The sequence below is a fragment of the Petaurus breviceps genome, unplaced genomic scaffold (assembly GCF_028583685.1).
Source record: "Petaurus breviceps papuanus isolate PSGF00001 unplaced genomic scaffold, PetGlider_PUasm1.0 178, whole genome shotgun sequence".
Taxonomy (NCBI): Eukaryota; Metazoa; Chordata; class Mammalia; order Diprotodontia; family Petauridae; genus Petaurus; species Petaurus breviceps.
In genome coordinates, this window is record NW_027185777.1 from 12325696 (window position 1) to 12350842 (window position 25147).

Sequence of the window (25147 nt, forward strand, 5' to 3'; positions counted from 1 at the left end):
CCTAGAATTGAAATGAATTTAGCTGGTAGATGGGAGGGTTACTCTTCTCTTCTGCAGGCTCTGACTTTCATGTAAATTTAATTTTTTTTAAGCAATTGGGGTTAAGTAACTTGCTCAAGGTTACATGGCCAGTTATTTTTGTGTGGGTGCAGAGTGTCTGAGGTCAGAACCAATTCCGGGTCTCCTGAAGCTGGGGCCGACGCTTTTATTCACTGGCCACCTGGCCTCCCTTTCTTCATGACTTCTTACTTGTAAAATTTAAGAGGACTCTCTTGGGGGCAAGAGTGGGAAGGCTGCTCCCAATTCTGAAAAGCCCAAAGAACTAGTATTCATCTAAATTCCACAATTCAGTACTGAGACTATAGTTGCCCCTTCCTTGCTCTTGCTAATGGGAAAATCCAGACAGGTGTTTTATCCTCAATCTCTTTCTATATCTCTATAATCTCTTCATATAAAAACACTTTGTTATGAAGGCAGCAGGTGTTTTCACTCAGAATGTTTAGCGGTACCAAGAGAATTATACAGAGGGGGACCCAGGTGGAGTCTCAGCAATTGCCAGAGTTGGCAGATGAAAGGATGAAGCTGTCTTTGCTAAAAAGAAAAAAAAAGTTCTGGCATGATTTTGACCTTACATTAATCTTCAGGTATAGCTAGACTTGTAAAGCCAAGGCAGCATAGTCTACTGTGACCTATTTGAAGGAAATTAGGTGACACCTAATATAAAATAGACTGGGGATGGTAAGAACTACAATAAAATTTTTTAAATAGGACTCAAGCATGTGTATTTAAGTGACTAAACCACATTTCCCCCACTTATTCTGCCCCATAATGACACTTGGGCCATTCTCATCACTTTTGTAAAATAGGGGAATATTTTGGAGACTATCGATTTTTCCTACTTAATTCTTATGTGCCAAGAATTCCACTGGGTCATGGTTCTAATCAAAAGCTGGAATTCAGGTTGCTAGAAGAAATACCGAGAACCTTAGATATGCAGATAATATCACTCTGATGGCAGAAAGTGAAGAATTAAGAAACTTCTTGATAAGGATAAAAGAGGAGAGTGTAAAAGCTGGCTTTTACTAAGATCCTGGCAACTGGTGCCATTACTTCATGGCAAATAGAGGGAGAAGAAATGGAAAAATCAGCAGATTTTTTATTCTCAGGCTCAAAGGTCACTGCAGATGGTGACTACAGCCATGAAATTAAAAGAAGTTTTTGCTCTTTGGAAGTAAAATTGACAAATCTGGACAGCATACTAAAAAACAGAGACATCATCTTGCTGACAAAGGTCTATATAGTGAAAGCTATGGTTTTTCCACTAACAATATATGTCTGTGAAATTTGGACTATAAAGAAAGTTGAGCCCCACAGAATTTTGTTGCTGGAGTCTTTTGAGAATTCCTTGGACAGCAGGGAGATCAAAGCAGTCAATACTTAAAGAAGTTAATTCAGGCTATTTACTGGAAGGTCAAATATGGAAGCTGAAGTTTAAATATTTTGACCACATAATGAGAAGATGGGACTCACGGACAATCCCCTGATGCTGGGAAAGATTGAAGTCAAAAGGAAAAGGGGATGACAGAGGATAAGATGGATAGACAGAGTCGTGCAAGCAAAAAACATGAACTTGGAAAAACTTAAGATAGTGGGAGATAGAAGGGTCTGGTTTGATATTGTCCTCAGGGTCATGAAGAGTTGGATAACTGAATAATAAATACAACAATTAGCGTAAAGGAGAGTGGAGGAAGTAAGCTAAAGGATTAAATAAAATAATGGGTGTTGATTGTCCAAAACTAAATTTCTCTGGAGGAAAGTTATGGCATGTCAGGGATTTAATTTGTCTGATATCTTACCTCCCACTCCTCTGGGCCTACTACCAGCTGGTCTGTACTAGCTCTTTAAAGAGGTTTGAAATTTGGTGAATAACCATGCTAAGTTCTCTTCTGAACTCAGGTGGCTACTGTTTCCAGAGATATCCTGAGATTCTTGAGACAAACTGAACCCTCTCATCTCATGCAGACACCAGAAAGAGGAAAGAAAATTCTAACAAAAAAATTCACATTGTTATAGGATTTAATGATTGCAAAGTGTCCTCCCAACAGTTTTCTGAGGAAGGTAGTACATGGATTATTACAGAATCTCAGAACTTGAGAGTTAGAAAGACTCCCAGCAGACATCTAGCCAATGCATAAACAGAAGAATCCCCATTATAAAACACCTGACAAGTAGTTAATAAATCCACTCTATGCTTGCAGAACTCCAAGGAAGGCAACTCACCGTCTCTCACAGTAATCTATTATACTTTTAGATAGTTCTAAATGTTAGGGTTTGTTTTTTCCTGAAATCAAGTCTAAATCAGACCTTTGCAACTTCCTTGATGCAGATCTATTTTCTGGGACCAAATAGAATTTTAAGTTCTCTCCCACATAATGGCTTTTCACATGCTTGAATACAGTCCTCATGACTCCCTTGAATCTTCTTTTGTCCAGGCCCAGTTGTTTATGCCCAGTTCCTTCATCCAATCCTAACATGTCATGAACACAAATCCCTTCCTCATCTTGGTTACTTTCCTCTGAACAGTGTCCAGATTATCAATGTCCTTCTTAAATTGTACTTCAACAGTAATGGAGTGATTCTCCAGATGAGGTTTGCTAATGTCAGAAGACAGTAGCCACATCACCTCCCTACTGCAGGCAGCTATCTCCCTCCTTAAGATGCATGACATTTTAAGATTATATTAGCTTTTGTTCTGCTGTTACACCACCCTGCTGACTCAAATTGTGTGTATGGTACCAAAAATTCTCAGATCCTTTACAGAACACCTACTGGTTAGCCATGCCTCTGCCATATATTTGTGATGTCATTCCTTGGTACCCAAGTGCAAGATTTCACATTTTTTTCTACTTTCATCTTATGAGATTCAACCCAGAAAAGACCCTGTGGATCTTGCCTCTATCATCCAGTGTATTAGCTATCTCTATCAGCTTTGGGCCACGTGTAACTTGATGAGTATACCATCTATGTATTTATCTAAGTAAATTTAAAAAAATGTTAACCAGTCTGAGGTCAAGAAAAATCCTTTGGGCATTCCATGGGAGACTTCCTGCCCAGCTACCTTCTTTCTTCTCAAGGCTCCACTCCTGACACCCTGGATTTTGTCTCCTATGTCACAGAAGCCTTCTCATGCTTCAAGTTCACCATATTCCTGGTTTTCACACACTGGGATTATTCTCTACTGCTGTGATGCCATTTTTATTGGCTGGTTCCTCCAAGAACCTCTATTTTAAAGAGAATGCCAAGGGCAGCCACATCTTCTTTTCTCTCCAGGTTCTACTCTTGACTCCTCTGACTTTCTCTACCATGCCCCACCTTTTTATGACACTCCCCTTTTATGCTTTTTCATTTAGTGGTTTCTCAGTCACATCTAACTCTTTGTGACCCCTTTTGGAGGATTTTCCTGGAAAGGATACTATTTGCCCATTTTACAGGTGAAGAAACTGAGGCAAACAAGGTTGAGTAACTTGCCCAGGGTCACAGAGCTTGTAAATGTCAGAGGTCATTTTTTGAACTCAGGTCTTCCTGACTCCAGGCCTAGCACACTGTACCATTGAATTGCCTCCATTTTATGTTTTTTCTTCCCCGGTTAGAATGTAAACTCCTTGAGGGCAGGGACAGTCTTTCTACTTACATTTAGCAATAATAATAACTAACATTGACATAACTCTTTCTATAGGCCTGGCACTGTGCTAAGCATTTTACAATTATTATTATCTCATTTGATCCTCAAAACAACCCCAGGAGGCAGATGCTTTTATTATCCCCATTGTACAAATGAATAAACTGAAGCAAACAGACTCTGAGTGACTTGCTCAGGGTCACAGATCAAGTTGAGTGTCTGAGGCTTCACTTGAACTCAAGTCTTGACTCCAGGTCCGGTGTTTTATCCACCTGCCCACTAGCCCACGTCTCCTAACCTTCCACTCCCTACTTCATCATTGCACCATGCTACTAAGACAGACAGATAGGGGGAGATATAACCTGGTGCTAAGATCATGTAGGGATGAAAGTTCAAGGTTTTCCTGAACACAATGAAACTTTTAAAACTAGGTATTGTATTTCAAATGAGAAAATACAATATCCATCTTCTTTTCAAGCTGAGAAAACTTCTTCACTTGTTTTTCTGTTCTTATATTTTCATACTACACTGAGACCCTGGTCCAACCTGTCATGGTACTGAATTTAAGAAGAACACTAGTACCTACTACAAAATATAGTTGGCACCATCCAGCTCTGTATTTGACAGTGAAGTTGCCAATGTGAATACAACTGAGGTGACACTAATGTGGATCAAAATGGACACTGATGCTTCTGAGTAAAATCTACATCATATAAAATGGAAAGGAAACAGAAGTGACACCCACTGTCAGCCAAAATCTGGACGTTACAGTTGTAAAGCTGGACAATCACAGACTTAAATCCTGGGGCTTAGCTGAGGTTACTTGTCTTAGAGACCTTAGCAGATCTGGTTAAATCATAGAATCTGAAGAAAGTAAATTTTCATGCATTCAATTATCCTAAAACTAAGCAGGATTAAAGCTTAACCTTTCATTTGCTTGTCTCATTGGCACGATGACAGTCAACACTTCCCTGAATAAGCTGCCATAGTATATTAGCAAGCCCCTACCACACCCAGGATGGCCTACTAGAACAGGTTCTTTCCATCTGCTTTATAAAGAAAAGATAGGTTTAAAGGGACTAACAATCCTACTTTGATTATGGAGGAAGAAGAGGGTATATGAAATAACAGTAGAGAAATTAACACAAAGACTAACAGGGCTCCAGCTTTCTAAAGTATACACTTTACATACATCACTGGATTGAGGGAACACAGACATCTAAGCAGTCAGGAACCTCTGAATAAATGTCTATTCAGAGTCTCAACCTGGAAATCAAAAGATCCTTCTCATGAGCAAACCCCCAAAGCAAAATGCAAACCTCCCAGAATATATAACACAGACTTGGCATCTGATTGGCTGAGCACTGGGCAGCTTGGAAATCCCTGTGCCTGGCACTTAATTGGGCACTCCCAGAGCCTGATTAGGTCTAGGACAGGGCTCTATGTACCTTTAATAAGCAGGGAAGATCTTCAGATTCCCTTAACATTACACATAGGCAAGTCAGCAGATACTAGAATCCATTTTTTAAAACTAATTTACATTTCTCTTCAATTTTCTTCTAGATAAATCAGTCCATTACTCATTGTTAGGTTTCAGGTTGTAGCATTTATCTATCATTTTTGTATTCTGGGTCTTAAATTCCTTCAAACCTGAACCATTTGACTGTAAGACTAGGTATAGATTTGTGTCCTGTGACCCTGTTTTGCTCTGTCTAGTGGTTGGATGTCTAGAAGTAAGTGCATTCTTCTTTCTAAAATGGAAAGTAAACATCACTCTTAATTCTCTCTTAACTGAACTTTGCATTTTTAATCTTTTTTTTAGGTTTTCCTTGGTAAATAATGTCAATTTTACCTCAATCCCCCTGGTTTATGTGCTTTAAACGTTGGCCAGCAAAATTAGAATCTTACTAGTATTAGAAAACCTAAGAATAAATGCAGACTCAACAAAGGTAGGGGAACTATCACCAACAAGATTAATAATAGTATGTCTCTGTGTACTTATTTTAACATTTCGATGGCTGTTTAGAAAGAATGTTGTATTTAGAACCCAAGTACTTTTGTTCAAATCTGGGCTGATACTTTCTCTATAACTTTGTTTTTCAGAAAACCTTGGTCACCACCATAACATCACAGTAGGTTTTTTTCTATTTATACAACTCACAGAATACATTTGCCTTTCATGAGAGTAAGTGTAGGCCTTATAACCCTATTCATGATTATCAAGTTCTATAGAATCATACAATGAGTTTGAAAGGCTCACTGGGGTCATATAGAACAACTCATATCTGAAGCAGTAATCTCCATTTCAATAAATTCAAAGAATGGACTACCAGCTTGTAGCTGAAGAAATCTAGTAACAAGAAACTCACTACTATATAAATACTTTATAAAATGTTTGAATAACCCCAGTGGTTAGGAAGTTTTTTGCATATTTTTTCCCTTATATGACACTAAAATCTGTCCCTATAACTTCCATCCATTTGTTCTAGTTATGCTCTAGTAACAAGGTAGTCGCTACCATATAAATACCTTATAAAATGTTTGAATAACCCCAATGGTTAGGAAGTATTTTTATGATTTTTTCCCCTTATATGATACTAAAATCTGTCCCCATAACTTCCACCCATTTGTACTAGTCCTACTCCTTAGGAAGAAAAATTACAAATCCAATATATATTTCACAGGAGAGTCCTTTAATATTAGAAGAGAGTAAAAGTATCCCTCCTAAATTTGTTATTCTTTAGGATAATTCAGTTTCCTTCAACCCATTCTTCAAATGGTTTTAATTATTCTCACCATCTTAATTACCTTCTTCTAGACACATTCAAGCTTGTCAAGAGCCTTCCTGAAATGTGGTATCCAGAAGTGAACACAATATCCCATCTGTTGTCTGATCTGGATAAGATAAAGAATTATCTCTTTCATCCTAACACTACTTTTCTATTAATCTCGCCTGAGACTAAGTTTTAAAAAGTAAGATAGCATCTATTATTCCATATTCTTTGAAAGCTATATCAATTGAGATAATTTTTATAAGTCTCTTATTATTAACATTAAGAAGTGCATAAAGTTAAAAAGGCATTAGCTATTATCATATAGGACATATATCATAGGATCCAAATCAAATAAAATGTCCAAATAAGAGGCAGGCTACCTATAGATGGTGAGGTCCTTCAGATCCTCTAATTATAGATTATGATTATTGTTGTATCAAGCCTTGGAATGTTGTAAAACCTGCTAAATGAGATCCATAATCATTCACAAGACTTTGGCCTAACTAGTCACACAGGAAAAACTAAGTGGATGAAGAATGGTTATTGTCTAGATATGTACTTAATTGACAATCTAGAGAGAGTTGATCCACTGGAAAAATGTTTTATGGAAAAGCACTTGGGTCAAGAAATGAACAGAGAGAGAGAGAGAGGAACAAACTAGATTGCTTTGGGGACATAATACAAGGCATTCCATCATCACCTCTATCCTTCTAATTACCATTTGATTAATATTTGAATCCTTTCTCTCAACACCCAATCCAATAAGTTTATAAATCTTGTTTATCTTACCTTCACACCATCCTTTACATCTTCTCCATTCTTAATACTTACACAGTCTTTACTCTAATTCAGTTCCTAATTAAGTCACACCTCCAATATTACAAGAGTCTCTTAATTGCTCTCCCTGCCTCCAGTGTATCTCCTGGCAAACCCATTCTTCACGACTGATAAATTGATAATTTTAAAATATAGAGCTGATTATGTCACCACCACAAGGAAGAAGTATATTTACCTTATTGTATCTAAGATACAATATAAACACCTAGGTCTAATATTTAACATCCTTTACTTTTTAGATTCCACTTACCTTTCCAGTCTTATTCAATATTATTCTTTACCATACATTCTTTGTTCCAATCAAAGGGCTATGCTTATCTCATTCATGGTACTGCATTTTTTTCCTTCATGCCTTTGCACAATTGATTTCTCAGGGGAATAAAGTTACATTGGTGTAGTAGAGAAATCTAAGCTCTCCCAACATTCCCCTCCAAATAACTTTAATCCCTTAAATAGAATTCTGGAGTGGCAGAGTCAACAAAGATCAGAGTGAGATATTTTCCCAACCCAGGACTACACACAAGATCAGAAACAGATAATAGTGACAGGAGAGAGAGGGGCAGGAAGATGGATTGGAACCCATGTTGATGATACAGTAGCATTGGGACTTGGTGGTGGTGATAGAAGCAGCATCAGCTTCAGGAGCTTGTAATCCAGAGACAGTAAGGGGAACTGGCAACTGGTCAGAAAGAAGATAAAGGGGACCTCTATGCTGGACAAAGGATCAAATGCTATTTGGTAATCCCATTGCCTATATTCACTTATGTGTCATAGTTCAAGAGCGAAGAGAAGCACTTTCAGTCAAGGGGGAATGGAAGCCCTGAGAGGCGATTGTTTGGCAACTCCATTGCCTACACCCGTTTCAGAGTCATAGTTCAAGGGAGGAGGGGAGCACTTTCACTCAAGAGGGATTGACAGTCTTGAGATGAAGTATCATTTCTGGCCCCAAAGGATCAGGGACCCTTCCTGGGTAAGAATCAGATTGCAAACCAAGAGAGGAGTGACCACATCTTTTGCCAGATCACATCACCTTAGAAGCACTGAAAGCTTCCACACTACCGGAACTAGCTCTAAAGACAGCAGTGTGAGAAAGTCTGATGTTTGAGACATAGCCCCTCCCCCTTATACACCAGAAACAGAGTCCAACATTAAAATAAATATCCAAATCAAGAAATATGGTGGGGGATGGGAGGGAATAAGCAAAAAACAAAAACAAAAAAGAACCTGACCATAAAAAGCTGCTCTGGTGACAGGGAAGATCAAGACACAAACTTAGAAATACCAATGAAGTCAAATCAGCTACTAGCAAAACCTCAAGGGAATAAGGGGAAAAAAAAAAACATGAATTGGACACAAGACCAAAAAGAATTCCTGGAAGAGCTAAAAATTATTTTCAGAATCAAATAAGGTAGAAGAAAAAATTAAGTAAAGAAATGAAAGCAAAGGGAGAAAATTATGAAAAGACAATTAACAGGTTGGTAAAAGAGACAAAAAATACTGAAATAAATTTGTTTAATGAAAAAGAGGTATAAAATTTACTAATGAAAATAACTCCTTAAAAACAGAATTGGTCACATGGGGGAGAAAGGTAGAAAATCTATCTGAAGCAAATAATTCCTTAAAAATTAGAATTGGGCAAGTGGAAACTAATGACTCCATGAGACATCAAGAAACAATAAATAAATTCAAAAGAAAGAAAAATAGAAGAGAATGTGAAATATCTCATTGGAAATAAAACAACTAACCTGAAAAATAGATTGAAGAGAGATAATTAAAGAATTATTGGACTATGTGAAAGCCATGATCAAAGAAAGGGTCTATTTCAAGAAATTATCAAGAAAAACTGCCCTGATATCCTAGAGCCAGAGGGCAAAATACAAACTGAAAGAATTCACTGATCACCACCTAAAGGAAATGCCAAAATGAAAACTCCTGGGAATTTTATAGCCAAATGCCATAACTCTAAATCAGAGGAAATGCCTCAAGCAGCCAGAATGAAACCATTCAAGTAACGTGGAGCCACAGTCAGGGTCATAAAAGATTTAACAGCTACCAAGATAAAGAAGTGGAAGGTTTGGAATATAATATTCCAGAAGGCAAAAGGGTTGGGATTACAACCAAGAAAAACCTATTTAGCAAAACTAAGCATAAACTTTAAGGGGGGAATGGACATTTAATAAAATTGAGGACTTTCAGGCATTCCTGATGAAAATACCAGAATGGAATAGAAAATTTGACTTTAAAACATAAGACTCAAGAGAAGCATAAAAAAGTAGACATGAAATAAAAAGTTATGATGGACTCAACAAGGTTAAACTTTCTACCTATCTATATGGGAAGATGATACATGTAACTTCTAAAAACTTTATCATTAGGGCAGTTAGAAGGTTTGTGCATATAAAGAGGGCACAGGAGTGAGTTGGTTACGTTGAGATGCTATAAAAACAATGGCATAGTATCCAAATTCTTAACTGAAAAGCTAAATTACTTATATGAGGAAAGAGACAATAAAACTATAATAATGGGGGTCCCCAACTTTCCCTTCTCAGAGTTATATAAATCTAATCATAAAATAAATAAGAAAGAAGTTAAGGAAATGAAAAGAATCCTAGAAAAGTTAGTTATCATGGACCTCAGGAGAAAACTGAGTGGGAATTGAAAGGAGAATATCTTTTTTCCCAGTTTTACATGGCACCTTTGCAAAAACTGACCAAAAATAGAAAAGCAGAAATATTAAAAGCCTCCTTTTCTGATCATAATGCAATAAAAATATATTAAATAAAGGACCATGGAATTTCAGTGAATTTAATTAGGTACACAATACACAGCAGTGAGTGACCATAGTAATCTAGTGTCTGATAAACCCAAAGATCCAAGCTTTGGGGTTAAGAATTCAACATTTGACAAAAATTATCGGGAAATTTGGAAAGTAATTTGGCAGAAATAATGTATAGACCAATAACTCACATCATAAATGGGAATGTGATTTAGACATAAAGTGTGATATCATAAACAAATTAGGGGAGCATAGCAAATTTTCCCTCAGTAGTTACTCTCATTCCTAGATTTTGTAACAAGGGAAAAGAAGGGATTATAGGCAACTCAACTAATTTAACTTTTCCCCTCACTAATTGGGGCTAGTCTGTACCCAGAGTGTACGACTGGAGAAATTAATGGCAATTCAAATTCTGTGATACAGATTGGGAATGTAGGAATTTGAAGTTTATATAAGAATATGCTGGACTTCACAGAGCCCCTCGTATGCTGTGAGTTACCTATTTGCTATCAAGAAAAGGCATCAGGAGTTTACTTATGTTGTTTGTCTCCCTCCTCCCAAAGATTCACTAACCTCTGGGATCCATGCCCAATGTATTGCCCATATTATAATGCCTCTTGTGGTTTAAAGATCTCTGATGGGTTCCAAAAAATGAAAATATAGTTATGAAGTGAATCTCTGGGATGTTTTTTTTCCCTTCCAGAAAGATGCAGTCTTCATTTGGCCTTCTTAATTCTTGTTTGCCAATCTTTATTCATGGGAAAAACCTGCGTGTTGATGTTAAATCCTATTTTTCAATAAAAAATTACCATTTTGAAGAAAGCAAAGCAAATTTTTCTTCTTGTTCTACAACAAATAACAGAAAAATACTATTAGTATCTGAATCACGCAGACAACACATCATGTAATCATCAAGCTACAACATGAAGACATAATTCCCAAATTAGCCAATCCGCAATGTTGTTTGGTGAAATTGCCTATGATTAAAATGAACACAGTTCAAACTAGAGGAATCCATGAGGATGGAAATGCTGAAACTGTTCAGGATTTTTATTTTTTTATGGTTCTTGTTGTTGCTTTCTTTTTCCCCAAACAGACTGCAAGGAGAGTAAAGCAAGATGTGTTATTTATACTTTGTGCTTTTTTTTTTCCTTGTAAGGCTATTCCTTTAAGTAAGTTTGTAAAATGCATCTTTAGCAACCTGAGGGGTTGCACATACATATGTTCAGTTGCCCAGCCCTTTAATAAAACAACTGAAGGAAAATGATTTCATTTAAGCCACTCAGTAGCATTGATTCACATCTTCAACAGACATAAAAGGACCATATTGGAAGAAATTGTGGCAAAACATGGTATGGTATCATTACTTACTTAGTAGCATGCATGGGTTTGACAGCTCCCTTTGGTTAAAAATGTCTGTTTAGCTCTAGTACTAGTGAGGATAAAGTGGACTCTAGTTCCCAGAAGGCCCATGTTTCAAGAAAGAAGAAGTAGAAATTATCATAGTTGTCTCTCTTCCTAGGGTTTGTCCTTCAGGCCCTTTTGTCTGCAAATATCAATCAATTTACACAACAACCCATTGCTGATTTCTTACAGCTGTCAGTTAACTCATATAAATATATACTCTAATGCATTTTATATTAAATAATTGTTGAGGGATTCGAAAGAAAAACATTTTTTTTTTATTTTGCCTTCTTGGGATTATCTACATGCCATCCCCAATTTGCTCATTTGGAGGGATAAATTATGTTTCTGTAAATTCCAGAAAGTCATAAATGAGCACTTTAGGCTCTTATCATTTCACAACATCTAATGAGCTAGATACGTGTGTCTCTTGTGGGGAGGCAGAGTGCCCGAACTCTATGAAATGAACACTGGGTAATGTCAGAGAAAGATTTGCACTGTAGTAATTTTGCATAGTAAGTAGATGCATTATTAATATTGCAACAGTTCTTATTTTCTTTGCATACTAAGTTTAGTAGCCTGAATTTGACATTAAGGGGAAATCATGTGCAAATAATGCAGGTGTTTCTAAGATTCCATCCTCTCTCACTCTTGATAACTGCTGCTTATAATGTCCTTTTGTTGAATTTCTTAGTGGATTGGAAGGGATACTGAGGTCAAGGCTTGAGGTGAGAAAAAGTAAACAGGAATGGTTCTTGAAGGAATCCTCAATCTCCTGAGTCCCCTTTCTTCATCTCCCTACATAAATTCACTACTTTAGGAGAGGAAGAAAGCAGTTTTCCACCATTATTAGCTAATGTGCTTTTAACATCAAGTTACATTTTCTTTCCTCTGGTTGTCTTAAAAGGGAATGTGTTGTCACTCCATTTGCAACATGGACAGCAGGCAGGGAGGCAATAACAATGCAATGTGTTGTGATGAAAAAGGTCCTGGACTGAGAAGTCAGAAGACCTGGATTCTAATCACACCTTTATCATTAGCTGTGTAACCTTAAACCCCTTATGTCATTCAAGAAGTAATCTAGGGGCAGCTAGGTAGTGCAATGAATAGAGCATTGACCCTGGAGTCAGGAGGACCTGAGTTAAAATCTGACCTCAGACACAACACACTAGCTGTGTGACCTTGGGAAAGTCACTTAACCCCAATTGCCTTGCCTTCCCCCCTGCAAAAAAATTTTTTTAAAAGAAGTAATCTATTGTAGATAGAAAGACTTTGACTTTGAGACTGGTGTTCAAGGCCTTCCTTTGACATGTAATGGCTACATAAGCCTAGCCAAGTTCTGGAACCTTTTCAGGGCCCCTAGAAAACTGTATAAAACAGAAAGTTTCATAGAAGACATCACCCTACATTTATAGAAAGATTTTACAAAACCAGGAATTTTCCTTACCCAGGAAATTACAAGTTCGCTCCATCCCCATCCTATTCCATCTAGTTTCATGGATTTTGGTAAGATATTCTTTCCAGATCCTATGACAATAGGAAGTGTGTGTGTGTGTGTCTGTGTGTGGATAGATAGACAGACAGATATCCTCATATTCAGGGCTCTTCTTCTCAGTCACCATTTCCCTGATGACCACGCCAATAATTGAGTGTTCACTAGGAAAAAAAAGTTGGGAAAAAAAAATAAACCAGAATCTATGTTGGGTGAGGTCAGAAGTTCACTAGAGTCCCAGATCTAAAGGGTCAAGTGGAAGATGGGAAATGGGCTTGTAAACAGTTGGTCTAAAAGCCTGGCAAGTAAGGAAATTATAAACTGTAAAAACTTTACACAGGAGAGCAGTAAGTATTGATTGTCAAGAAGACGGTTTGTTCTGACAGTGTCCCCATGCCCTAGCCTGGCTTTCCCCCCACTCCCCAGCCTCTTTTATGGCTCCACTGAGTCAGACTTCTTAGAGGTAGTGATGTTGGCAGAATAAACAAGCTTGCCAATCTGCTGCTCACTTTCTTGATTTTTCTTATCACAAACATATTTAACCTTTATTATGGCATGGATCCCCTTGGAAGGCTGGTGAAGCCCCAGCACCCTTTCTCAGAATAATGCTTTTACATTACTTTTGTTGTTGTTCTTCAGTCATGTCTGACTCTTCTTTGACCCATTGCGGTTTTCTTGGTGGAAAGACTGGAATGGTTTGCCATTTCCTTCTCCAGCTCATTTTAGAGATGAGGAAACTGAGGCAAACAGGATTAAATAACTTACCCAGGGTCATACAGCTAGTAAGTGTCTGAGTTAAGATTTGAACTCATGTAGAGGAGTCTTCCTGACCCCAGGCTGGGCACTCTATCCACTGTGCCACCTAACTATCATTTATATAGCATTTTAAGGCCAGGAAAACACTTTGCAAATACATTATTTTAGCCTTACAACAACTATGGGAGGTAGGTGCAATTATTATCCCCATTTTACAGATGAGAAAACTGAAGTAGGCAAAGGTTGCTTTGCTCAAAGTCAGGGTAGGGGAAGGAAATAAGCATACATAATGTCTAATATTTGATCCCTGGCTAGTAAGGGACCCAGGATGGATTTGAACTCATCTTCCTGACTCCAAATCCAGTATTCTAGTTGCTTCTAAGGCTCCAAAAGTATTTTATAACATGGCTTGCTCCATATGAGTGCTTTATAATATATTGCTAGAACATTGCATTCATCTTCCAATCCATAGACAGTTAAGAATATGGGATTGTGGGAAAAGCACTAGACTACAGGTCCAGATACCAGAGTTTCAGGTCCGGATCTGCCATTGTTTTGCTCCCCTGACCTTGAGCAAAACCCATTTTCTTCATGTCTAATTTCCTCATCAATAAAATCAGGATGTTTCACAACAGAGATCTTTAATCTCTGCTCCAAAACTAACATTCCATGATTTTCCTCTGCTATGCTCATGGGCAAAACCCCAACAAGCAGCATAATGAGAAGCACTTCCAGAAAAAGTACTATAACAAAATTCGTTGGACTGGAGCATGCCGATGGGAAAGAGGAAGATTCTAGGAACTGGAAGAACCTGAGGGAGCATGTCAGTCAATGGTCAGGCTCCATGCACTTTGGGCCCAGCTTATCATCAAAGTATCCATGTTGATAGACATAATAAGGAACTGTGATCATCCCAAAAAAATTTCAGAGCTAATTTACTATGCATATAGGTTTGTTTTTTAAATCATGCAGTGAGCAAAGATCCCCATGGTATAATGTGTGTTACTATGCACCCTGTGACTCTGCTCTCCATATTTTGAGATGTTGCTGTCTGATCTACCGATGTACTTTAAATATGAATTCTAACCAACAGATAGGTAACTCCACAATTCTCTTTATGAATGACTTTAATAGATCGTTGCTGATAGTGTACCCTGAGGGGTAAACATGCATCAGAACAACCACCAGTTTGACCACCCTTGGACACTAATGGAGATAGCCCAGGACCCTGAGCCCAAGAGCTTTGAGAATAGCAGTGCCCCTCAAACCACCAGACCTGCTTCTAGCCCCAGCCCTCACAGGCATCACTGGGGGGAGAAATCATTGCAGAGAATGGGTCCACATTCTTCATCTCCACTAGCAACTACTGACCAATTACCTTTAACAAGAAAGACAGGAAGGAGAGCCCCTGGAGTGCCAGAACTTTCCAGACCATCAGTCCTGCTTCCAGGACAGCCATCCTACTGGGAGGTGGTTCCTGTGAAAAAGAGGGCAGGCATCCCCACCAACTGCTATTCACTGGGAAAGCAAGCCAGCTTAGCTTAAATAGGGCACTCAGGGGAAAGAAAGGAGGCAACCTGTACCAAGCAAGTCAGATCACCATCATAACCTTGAGGACATATCCCCTCAGAGCCTGATGGAAAGGGTTTAGGATCCCGATTGCAAGAGTCTTTGGAATAGCAAGGCTTCTAATTCGTCATCAAAGTTTCAGCACCTGACAGAAATATAATTTTATCAGTAGAAATGACAATATCTGTTTTGCCACTACACCTAAAGGACCATAGGGCCTTTCTACATAACTTGCAGCTGTAATATGCCACTTGGATTGTCTCCCCCTTTAGAATGTGAGCTCCCAGAGAACAAGTACTATCTCTGCTTTTCTATTTGCATCCCCAGTGCTCTGCACAGAGTAAGTGTGTAATAGACGCTTTATTCATACATTCGTTCATAGGATCATATTTATAGAATTGGGAGGGACTTTAGACATCATCAAATCCAACTCATTTAACATATGAGAAAACTAAGGCCCAGATAGCTTCAGTCACTGCCCCAATAACCACACAAATGAACAAATTATTTTAACTAATCTATGCCAGTGGTCAATGGTATATTCATCTAGAAATCCACCCCAAAGTAACAAAACAAAAATTAAAATTCACTACCTCCTCAAAGAAATATTTTATTTTTGTTTTTATTGCCCCACATCCTAATAGAGTGTCTGACACTCAGTAAATGCCTGGTGAATTAAATATAATAAGTAAACCTCTTTCCCCAATGACAATCTATCCAATATGTCATTGAAAATCAGTTTTGCATCAAACAATGAAACAGTTCAAATAAAAATCGTATAAAACACTATTTCCCGTCCTATTAGAATGCAAAATACCCTAGTGTGTTTGCTTTGGGCACTACTCCTAAGAAGGGATTTTTGGGTATGGCAGAATTCCTTTCTTCCCAGCCAATTACTTGGGATCTTTTTTGGCAATACACAATGAGACATTTGTATGACTGGCCCCTGGCTGATAAAGTAAAGATGGGAATAAATATTTAATCACTAGCAAGCATATAAGCTGTCAAATGATTTCTAGTTCCGTACAAATCTACAAATCCATCAAAAGTGTTCAAAGGCACAGAGATGGGTGAAGAAATGTTGTATTTTTCTACTGGATGTGTTGAATTGGATTCCTGTAGACATCTTAAAATCAATGTGTCCAAAACTGAACTCAATATATTTCTTTGAGAACCTTCCTCTCTAACTATTGCTGTTGAGGGCACCTCCATTCTCCTAGGTACCCAGTCTAGCAACCTATGTTGCCACCCGACTCCTATCACCCCTCCCCATATCCAATCAGTTACCAGGACCAGAATAGTCTCTCTTTATAACATCTTTCATATGTGAATCCTTTTCTCCTTTGACACAGCAATCACTCTATTACAGGTCCTTACCACTTCACACTTGGGCTATTGCTCTACCCTTCTGGTTGGTCATGCATCTCAAGTCTCTCCCTATTCCAGTCCATCCACAATTCCACTGTCAAATGGATCTTTCTAAAGTACAGGTGTGACTGGACTGCTTCCTCAAATATAAAATCCTATTTGGCCTTTAAAGCCCATCCCATCATGGCTCCCTCCAGTCTTCCCAGTCTTATTCTACCTTTCTCCCCTCATCATATGATGTGATTCAGTGACAATGACCTCCCCTCTGCTCTTAACACATAACATTCCATCTCCCACTTCTCTAAGGGGGAGAGAAGGAAAAAAAGGGGATAAAAGAAATTTATAGAATTATTATACATTTAGAAGGAATAGCAAGTTGTACATGATAGATTTGCAGTTTCATATGCAATCATCACTTTTGTTATACTATGTTATAGTATAATATAGAATAAAATAGAATACTATACTATGTTATAGTATAGTATAGAAATGTTTGTTTTATTCCATAAACTGAAAATTAAAAATAAAAATCGACTCTCCATTTTTGCCTGACATTGATTGGGATTCGCTTTTCAAACCCCAGGCCTCTTTCTGATGCCCTTATTAACTTTGACTTGGGCGTCAAGGTTATATTACTGCTTTTAAAAATCACATTTAACACTTTCTAATCCTGTTTAGTTCGTGCTCTGATTCCTCCCATTTGTTCTGATTTGTCAACTTTTTGCCTTCCCATTCTAGATCTGTTACAATGCAGACTGTCTCTATTGTAAAGTAATTCTTTTTTCTTTCTATTTAATAACTTACTTTCTTTTTCATTTTCTTCCATTCATTCTCCAACTACATTTTCCTTCCTCCAAATCGCATTTCATCTTTGCTAATTGTGTTGCTAGGTCTTGCCTTCCAATGTCCAGTTGTATAAACTCATTAGTTATTGATTCTAATAACATTGGATCCTCTTTCATTTTCTTTTCCCTGGTGTTTTTGATTTCCAAAAACAAAACAAACCAGTGAATTCCTCTTTGAATTGTGCAAGTTATCCTTTGACAGCAGGGCATGTTTGCCAGAATATTCAAGTTTCCTGGCCTTCTTCCTTGATCGTACCACATGGCTTCTGTTTTCAGCATTTTTTTTCTTATTTATCATATGATTTATTAGTAGAGACAACAGGTTACAGTGAAAAGGTATACTCACTCTGAGATCAGAAGACAGATGTTCGAATCCTACCTGTACTGCTTACTACCTGAGTGACCTTGGATAAGTCACTGAACCTCCCTTCAAATTCATCATTTATAAAATGAGAGGATAGGACTAGGGGTGGGGCATCTGCAGGCTTGAGGCCACATGTGGCCTCCAACTAGGCCTGTATATAATTTATTTCACTTTGATAAACAAGCAATTCAAGCTTTATAAACAAGCAACCATTCATTCACACTTCCATACCTGATCAAGCAAGCCAGACTTTCCCTACATGAAAATAAAATGATTCCTGATGAAAACTGACATTATTAAATACAAGTGTGCTAATATTTGTGAAACATTTTACATGTAACACCTCAGCTGAGCCAAATACAATCTTGGGAAATAAATATTGCAGTTACAGTTAGGTCCTGATCAGTCTGAATAATGCATCCCCTAAGGTGAATTTGAATTTGCCGTGCATATTTCCATTAGGCTGTAACAACTACCATATTTTATGAAATTATGCCTTTTCTTTTTTAATTGATTAATTTTAACATTGTTTTCTTTTTAAATTTTTGAGTTCCAAATTCTCTCTCTCCCTCCCTCCCTCACCTTTCCTACCAATTATACATGTGAACTAATGCAAAATACATTTCAATATCAGTCACATCATAAAAAAGTGAGAAAATTATACTTCAATTTTTACACAGAGTTCATCAGTTCTTTCTTTGGAGAGGGATAGCATTTTTCATCATGAATCCTTTGAAATTGTCTCATAGTACTGATCAGAGTAGCCAAGTGTTTCACAGTTGATCATCATTGCAACATTGATGTTACTGTACACAATGACCTACTGGTTCTTCTCACTTCACTTTGCATCTGTTCGTATAGGTCTTGGCATGTTTTTTTACCCCTGAAACCACACCCCTCCATTGTTTCTTATAGCACAATATAACTCCATTATAATCATATGCCACAACTTGTTCAGACATTCCCCAACCGATGAGCATCCCTTTAATTCTTTTCCACAAATCCCAATTCTTTGCCACCACAAAAAAGAAACTGCTATAAATATTTTTGTACATATAGGTTCTTTTTCCTTTTCCTTTGATTTGTTTGGGATACAGACCCAGTAGTAGTACTGCTGGGTCAAAGGACATGCACAGTTTTATAGCATGTTGGGCATAGTCCCAAATTATTCTCCAGAAGAGATGGATCAGTTCATATATCCACCAATAATTCATTAGTGTACCGATTTCACCTAATCCCCTTCAGCATTTAACATTACTAATAGGTGTGAGGTGGCACTTCAGAATTGTTTTAATTTGTTATTTCTTGAATCAATAGTGATTTAGAGCATTTTTCATGACCACTGCCTCCCTTAATCTGTCCTCTCTTTTATCATATGCCCACCCCTGTCATATCTCTTATTTGGTAAGATAGATTTCTATACACAACTGAGTGTGTATATAAATTCTTCCTTCTTTGAACCAGCATCAATGAAAGTGAATATCAAAAATTTTTTACCCCATCCCCTCCACTATAAAACTTCTTCCCTTGTAAGCCTCTTTTATGTGAGAAAATTTTCCCGATTTTACCTCTCCATTTCACCTTCTCCCAGGGCATCCCTCTTTCTCACCCCTTCATTTTTTTGGACATCATCTCAAGACAATCAATTCACTCAGACACCTTTTATTTATGTGGACTCCTCCTATCTGCCCCCAATAATGACAAAATTCTTAGGAACTGCATGTATCATCTTCCCATATAGGAATGTAAACAGCTTAACCTTATTGAGTCCCTTGTGATTTTTCTTCTGTGTTTACCTTTTATGTTTCTCTTTAGTCTTGTGTTTGAATGTCAAATGTTCTATTCATCTCTGGTTTTTTCATCAGAAATATTTGAAAATCCTCTCATTAAATGTCCATTTTCCCCCCTGAAGGATTATACTCAGTTTTGCTGGCTAGGTAATTTTTAGTTGTAATCCTAGTTCCACTGCTCTCCAGAATATATATTCCAAGTCCAAGCCCTCTGATTCTTTAATGTAGAAGCTGCTAAATTTTGTGTTATCTTGACTGTGGCTCTACAATATTTGAATTGTTTCTTTCTTTCTCCTTGCAATATTTTCTCCTTAACCTGGGAGTTCTGGAGTTTAGTTATAATATGCTTGCAAGTTTTCATTTTGGAGTTTCTTTCAGCAGATTCTTTAATTTCTATTTTATCCTCTGGATCTAAGATATCAGGGTAGTTTTGCTTTATAATTTCTTGAAATAGGATGTCCAGGCTTTTTTTTTTTTACCATAGTGTATCAGCAATGCCATATTCACAATGCCTATAGAGATTACAAATATGCTGATATAATTATCCATTACAAAATACGTCATGTTTGCCATATGAGGAAATAAACTAGAAAATTTATTAAGATACCAAAAGACTGAGTCCCAAAACCAGAAAGTGAAAGCCATCAGAGTAGTTATGATATTGGCACAGGTAGATAAAGTAGAAAACACCCACATTTTCAAGCCTTTAAAACAGAACAGGCTACCTCAGGCAAAGGTCCTCCTCTCCCCACACACAGCAACCACCCAGCGTCCTGGAAGCGTGCTCCCAGCAGCTCCGGCCCCAGGCAGTCCTCAGCAGGAGTCCTTAGCAGAAAGTCCTTAGCAGTCCTAACTCAAAAAGGGCTTCGCGCTGCCACTGCCTCTGCTGCTGCCGCCGTCACCACCACCGCCAGCCAACGCAGGAACGCTAGCTTGGCTTCCGCTTCCTCTTGCTCCGCCCCTTCCTGCTACATCAGCAAGTCCAACGGGGCATGGAAGATCTTTAAATCCCATAACCCTTACACATAGCTTCCTGGTAGTTCAAAGATTCTTTTTTTTCTTTTGTTTTTCTTTTTTTTTTTTTTATTAAGCAATCGGGGTTAAGTAACTTGCTCAAGGTTACACGGCCAGTTATTTCTGGGTGTGGGGCTGAGTATCTGAGCCCAGATTTGATCCAGGTCATCCCGACACTGGAGCCGGTGCTCTTACTCGCTGTGCTACCTGGCCACCCCAGTTCAAAGATTCTTAAATTAAATTCTTAAAATAAATCTCTCCTCAATTTATTTTCCAGGTTAGTTGTTTTTCTGAGATATTTCACTTTTTTCATTTTTATTTCATTCTTTTAACTTTGTTTTATTTTTTCTGCAGTTCTCATGGAGTCATTAGTTCACACTTGCCCAATATTTATTTTTAAGGAATTATTTTCTTCAGTGAGTTTTTGTACCTCTTTTCCATCCAGTTTTGCCTTTATGGAATTCTTCAGTAAATTTTTCGTTCTCTTTTGCCTTTAGGCCAATTCTGTTTTTTAAGGTGTTAATTTCTTCAATATTTTTGGTAACTCTTTTTACCAACCTATTAATTCTCTTTTCCTATTTTTTTTGCATCACTCATTTCTTTTTCCAATTTTTCCTCTACCACTCTTATCTCTTTCTTTAACTCTTTTGGAATTTTTGTTGGACTTGGATCCAATTAGTATTTTCCCTTCAGGTATTTTTTTTTGTAGCTGTTTTCACATTGTCATCTTTTGAGTTTATGTTTTGTATATCACTGTAGTAGATTGTTTATGGTTAAGTTCTTTTGTTGTTTTTTTGCTCACTTTTCCAATCTATTTCTTGACTTTGATCTTTGTGTTAAAGTTGAGTTTTCCTCACCTGGAAGCAGGGCACTTCAGGCTTTTTGTACTGCCATTTCTAGAGCTAGTTCTGGGTTCTGCAAATTTTTGGTGTATGCAAGGTGATATGATCTGGGGAGAGTTGTGAGCACTGCTGTCTTGGTCTGTACTCTTGTCTTTACCCAGGAAGAGTCCCTGCCCACCTACAGTCACAGGCATCCTTTTGGCCCAGGAAGCATGACCAGGTCCCTTGCTGCCCTGTGTTCCTGAAGCCACAAGCACTAGTATCCCTCTCTTCTTAGGAACTGTGATGAGGACCCCTTCTCCCTTGTGGCCAACCCCAGGTGCTTCTCCCTATCCTGGAACTGTGACCCAGGACTACTTATGGGCAACAAAGTTGCCAATCAGCACCAGCAGCACAGAGTGCCAACATCCTTACTACCTCTGGACTGAGAGTTCCAAAAACTCTTGCTGCTACCACTGCCACAACCATTGTCTTGGTCACCTCAAAGTCCTTGATCTGGTACTGCTGCCAAGCTCCAAGAAGGCTCCCACCTATATCACAGATCTCTCTTACAGATTGCTTAAGTTTTCTTAGGCTGGAAAAATATCTGTCTGAACTTTTGTTGGCTCTGACAATCCAAAATTTGATTTGTGGTGTTATTTTAAAGTTTTTTGCAGTGGAATGTTGGGAAAGTTCAGCTGGGTTGCTGTATATACTTCACCGTCTTGGTAATAATTATCACTTTGAATAGCGCAAATTCAGTTATATATGACCACTTAGGGGAATTGATTATTTTTCTCATCAGGATCTAGCCATTATCCACATTTTACACAGATTCACAGATGAGTAAATAGTCACAGAGAGTTGAAAAAGCTTACCCCTATTCACAAAACCAGAAAGTACCAGAGGTAGAATTTGAACCCAGATTTTCCTGGTTGAGTCTAACATTCTTTCCACTACTCTCTCAATTATGTACTGTTAATGAACAATCTTTTCCCAATCTATCCAACCACACCCCACCCACCACCATCTCAACCTTGTTATTTCCTTATAGGTAAGTGCAGCAGTACTAAACAGGGAAAGGAAAAAGAAGAGAGGTAGGAAAGTTATATTTTCAAAGCAAAAGCACCCAGAGGTGGTATTTGTCTTCCCCTGCCTAACATGAGTCAAGAAAAAAGTAAAGCAAAATCTAGGAAACCTTGATTTTCATGCCCTGTGAATAAACAAACTACAACAAAATCCCATTAGTGGAAGAGGGCAAAGCAATGAAAAATTCTTCTTTAATCTATAAGCATGTCTTTCAAAAAACCCCAGTGCTGGGAGAGGCTATCTGAAGGTGTATTTATGCCCACTCTGCACCTGACTCTCATCTATAAGGAAAGTTCTTTTTCTATTGAGATTCATGGGGTGATTCTCACTTTAGCATTTCTCCTTTGTTAAGAAACATTGGAACTTCTCTCAGAAGAGCCTATTTCTGAACCAAAAGACTCAGGAAGACCTGGTTTTTACTGACAGAGACCAAGAAAGGATTGCAGATTTTTCCAGTTCTCATTTTCAATCTGCTCCCTTTGGGGGCCAGGTGATAAACCTAGAAGTCTAATATTTGGCTAATAGAGATATAGACTGCAAACCAAATGCAGCATATGCACTAGGTTTCAGTGAGAATTGGGCTTTGGTGATAAGAAATTGTTGGTTCTTTATTGTAAAATGTTATAATGCTCACTCTGGATCTAGAATTTACTGGTGTTGTGAATAATTGGTGTTTATGCTTAGTGTGGGTGTGTTGTATGCATGAGCCCAAACAAGAGAGGTCCCCTATAGCTAGAATACAGTAACTGGGGCTTTTTCCTAAGGTGCATAATTAAAGGATGCTGACAGCAAATCTCCAACTGAAACACCACTCCATGATATTTGCCTCCAGTTTGATCTATGATACATTGCCTCAAGTAAAAATATTCCCAGCCACAGTTCAGCAAGATAGTGTTGGGTATGCCAGTTGCTTTTCTCCTTTACAGGCTGATTTTTGATGCATGGAAATCAAAGGAAACATTTGCTCAGTCATTATCATTGGAGTATAGATATCTCAGGTTTAAAAGGGACTTTAATGGCTACCTAATCCAACTCTCTTTTTAGAGATGAGGAAGATGAGTCCCCAGTAGGTTAACCAACTTACCCAAAGATAAATGCATTATAAACATCGAGGCAGGATATGGAATGTTGTATAGGGGAAATATCCAAGCCTATCCAGTAGAGAAATTTGTTACTTCTTCAATCCCTATATCTACCCTTAAATAATGACTTGGCTTAAGCTGTCCTTTTGGGGGGGGGGGGTCTTACCCATCTGTATCATTTTTTTCTCTCTGAGTCCCAGGCTATTTCCATTTCCCTTTCAGAAGAGCCCCATGAGATCTCCCAGCTAATTTTCCTCTCTGCCAGAGTGAATGCTTCTCTAAGTAACCAAGGGCATACGTGGGGCTGCCCCAGGTGTCAGCCTTCATTCTTGGCTCACTCAGAACTCTGACAGCAAGTAGACCTGAACTCAACTTGAGATTTCATCTATTTGGAAAGCCTGTGAGGCTTTCTGACCATCACTCAGTATAACAATCAAGAGTCACAACCCCTCCCAATCATTGGTCCTTCAGGCCCTAAAGTCACAGGCAAACAATCCACTGTAGAGCTTTGTTTTTAGAAAATGGTACATGATAAATAATTCATAGTTTCTATCTGAAACTGGGAATTAAAAGTAATAAAAAGAAACTTGCAGGCAGATCACAGAAATTTGGGGTTTTACATTTGGCTTTTTTCATGAATAAAGAATGGGATAATCTTCCCATATCAATTCTGAATGAGTATGGGTTTCAGCCAGTTGGAGCTTTGGTGCCTCTGTTTCATGAGGGGGCGGAGGTGATGGGGAAGGTTACTGGAGCAGTAGAGCATGTTAGTTATTCACTATCAAAAAATAAAACCCTGCTTACTGATCAAAATACAAAGCTGCTGTGGCAGAGAATGAAACTACAATCTCATATGAGAAATTAGAACAAAGCGAGGTTCCAGAGGAAGTTTTAGGCTTAGATTTCCTTAGAGAAATGTCCATTGAGGGAAAAATTAAAAGTAACTTTTTAAAGAAACTTCAAAAAAACTAAAAAGCTATAAATGAATGGGATCTTTTTTTGGTGATTTTTTTTTTGCTATAAAATAGCTCAGTACTTTTCTTTTGACATTGGGTTAATACTTCAGGATGGAATCTACAGCATTTTGTTTATTTGGCTACAGGAAATGAATACCTTGGAATGAAAGTAAGCATGTTCTTTTAAGGGAGCAGCTGAAGAAATTGAAGTGGGAAATCGATGCAACCCTACAGATAATTCGAACAAAACATCCCACTTTTTCCCCAGTTTTCTGGATATCCCAAACTAAAAGAGCTTTAGGAAGAAAGTTAATCATCCGCGTGATGATTTCAGCTTCTCATGTCATTCTTCCTGTGTACTTCAGAAGCCCATAGCAACTGATAGAGGGCTTACCCAAAAGGCAAACTATGGCATACACAAGAAAGTCCTAGTCTTCTCTTTCTTCAATCATTGAATCATTCTCTCTCTGTCTCTCGCTGTCTCTCTGTCTCTCTCTCTCTGTCTCTCTTTGTCTCTCTGTCTCTGTCTCT